The following is a 2,749-nucleotide window of genomic DNA, read 5'->3' as shown; positions in this document are numbered from 1 at the left end:
TCCCAGCCACTTTATTCTTAGAAAGAGATAGCAAGATTTTCTTTTTTTTTCTTTCTTTCTTTTTTTCTTTCTTTTTCTTTCTTTTTTTTTTTTTTTTTTTTTTTTTTTTAAATCCTCAAAAGACTGCTCACATGCTGAACATCCAGGGTACCTGAGACAAAACTGGAGAAGCCACGTGAGCAGCAGCGAGCTAATTCTAAGCCACACCTCTCCAGGGCTTCCCAAGAGCAGCACCTGCAGACTTCAGGTCTGTTATCAGCTCATAAACAGCCTGCGTGGATGAGTGAGGCAATCTCACGCTGCTTATGACTTTCCAAATAGAAAGAAGTAAGAACTCTGTGGAGAGGCCCGGGAACCTGGACTTCGAACCACTTGCCTCAGAACGGAACAGAAAGGGTTTCCGATCATCTCTCTGCCCAGGTATCACACAGCTACAAGGCTCTCGTGTGTGTGTGTGGGGGTCTAACGCTGGAACCCAGAGTACTCTATGGAGTTGTAGGGGGAGGCAGCGTCCCCTCAGAAGCCGGGAGGGGAGGAGGAAGGGGAGATGACACGGAGCTGGACATTACCAGAGACAACCCTGGTGACAGCTAGGCCAGGTGCATCTCTACTGGAAAAGGAGCCCTGGGTTGGATGTCTCCTTTGGCGCCAAATTGCACAGAAATGCTTAAGAGATCCATCTCCGTCTTACCCACGTCCCTTAGAAGGATTTAAAGCAAGCAGGTGACCAAAGAAAGCCAGCCCCAGCCCGCCATGCCGCAAGAGACATGGGTTCCAGGGAGGTCAGAAGAACGCCCTCTCCTGGGTGGTGGTGTACGTCTGCCCCTTCCGTCCCCTGAGACCAGAGTTCAGTCATCCTTCAAAGAAAAAGTGCAGCTGGCCAGTGTGCAAAAAAAAAGGGGGGGGGGCAAGTGTGTGTGGTCTGTAAGGGATGGGTAGACTAAATGTCTTGGGTCTGGAGCCAAGGTCACAGGCTTGACCAGGAATTCCCTGCCCAGCTGGTCCTCCGGCTCTTTCCCAGGCTCAGCTCTTTGGCTGGGAAAATAGAATTAGGGTGGAGGTGGGGGGGTGGGGTGGGGAGAGGCCTTGAAGTTTCCAGAGAGATCTTAACATTTGGGAATGCGGCTGTGCCAATGAAAAGGTGAGTCACCCCTCGCACAGCCCACATCCCACTTGCCGTGGACCGTGGGAGGCTCATCCAGCTCCCAGTTTCCCCGGGCTGGAGAGAGAGAGAGAATCCATTTCCAAAGGTCAGCAGGGTGCTGGGTATCCGGAAGGGCCTGGCAGGGTCTCCAGGAAGGTGGGTAGCAGAGAAACCCCAGTACCATCCCACACAAGCCTGATCCATCTCCAGTCCCCTGCTGTGGTGTCCAGAGCTTCCNGGGGGGGGGGGGCTGCAGAATAGCTCCCTGGATTCCTTGGGCTCTCTCCACCTCTGGAATGAGCTTCCAGATGCGATTAGCCAGCCAATTACTCGGCACCTGCTGTTTATAGCCAAGTGTAGGCTTTGAACATGAAAGGGGGCAGGGACACATCTGAGAAAGTCCCTTGACACCCCCTTGTTCAGATACCGCGCTTGCTTTGTGTCTTAATGTATGCCTTTACTGATAAAGGAATTGAGAGACACTTCCTCATTACTGTCCCCAAGCAGAAGGCAGATGGCACCATGGCCCTTAATTCTGACCCTCAGCAAGGCAGCATCGCCGACTATACAAGCCACATCCCCCAGCATAGAGCCAGACACAGGCAGAGCCTGGTAGAGTCCCCAAGCCACCATTGCTGCTTCTTTACCTCCTGCCAGCCTCTTCCCAGTAACCCAGGCCAACGGGACGGTGAAGGGTCCCACAAGACAGAGGCCCGATGGTCTCTGGTTTCAGAGAATCTTCAGATAGCCCCGGAAAGCCCTAGCATGGAAAACCAGTAGACCCTCTGGGGGCAGCATCAGGAAGGAACAGTTGGGAGGGCAGGCCAGTGGGGTGGGCCACCCTAAGGGTAGAAGGGAAAGGCCAAGCCAGGCGACACCCTGCCTGCACCACGATCTTCAAAACTCACCATCTTTGTGTTTGCTGCCTGGCTTTTGGATCTCTTGTCCTGCTGGTTCCAGCCAGAGGAGTAGAAAGAGTCCCCCTCCCCCAAGGAGCCAAGGACCCCATAGACCATGCACTCAGGGACATCACTTCTGTCCAGCCTTGGTACACATAGGACCCCATATACTTTGAGCTGGCATTCATTTCTCCTTGGCAATAGGTTACGGGTGGGCCTCAGTCCTACAGTCCCTCACCTCACGACACACCTCTTCTCAGATGCAGCGCCCCATGGCTCTAACGCATCATCACCGCCCTGGGGCCACAGCCACAGGGAAGGCACAAGGGTCAGAGAGACACAACACCACCCACCTGTGGTCCAGAGGTCCTAAATATACTGTCTCTATAATGAGGAATTCGGGTTTCAATTTTTCCTGGGCAGTGTGGGCCTTTGGGCTCTAGAGAAAGACTCATTTCCTTCAGCGTGAGCAAAATTCTAAATCATGTCCCTCCATGGCTTCCCAAGAGCAGCGCCTGCAGACCTCCAGGCCTCTTGTCAGCTCATAGACAGCCTGCGTGGATGAGTGAGGCAATCCTATATGACGCTTTGGAGTTTTCAAAGAAGAAGGAGGGGGAGGAAGAAGAGGAGGAAGAAGAGGAGAAGTAGGAGAAAGAAGAGGAGGAGGAGGAAGAAGAGGAGGGAGAGGAGGAGGAAGAGGAGGAGG

The 2,749-nt window shown here is 53.3% G+C and overlaps 1 protein-coding gene across 2 annotated transcripts in view; it reads right to left on the bottom strand.

Moving 5' to 3' along the window:
• The window catches only part of Adgrd1 (adhesion G protein-coupled receptor D1), a 113,193-nt gene that overhangs the window by 40,286 nt on the left and 70,158 nt on the right, over window positions 1–2,749 (bottom strand). The gene's annotated exons all lie outside the window — the stretch shown is intronic.

Source organism: Mus pahari, chromosome 23, assembly GCF_900095145.1.
Source record: "Mus pahari chromosome 23, PAHARI_EIJ_v1.1, whole genome shotgun sequence".
Classification (NCBI taxonomy): Eukaryota; Metazoa; Chordata; class Mammalia; order Rodentia; family Muridae; genus Mus; species Mus pahari.
The sequence above is the reverse complement of the archived record's forward strand: the minus strand, read 5'-3'. Positions and strand labels throughout refer to the sequence as shown.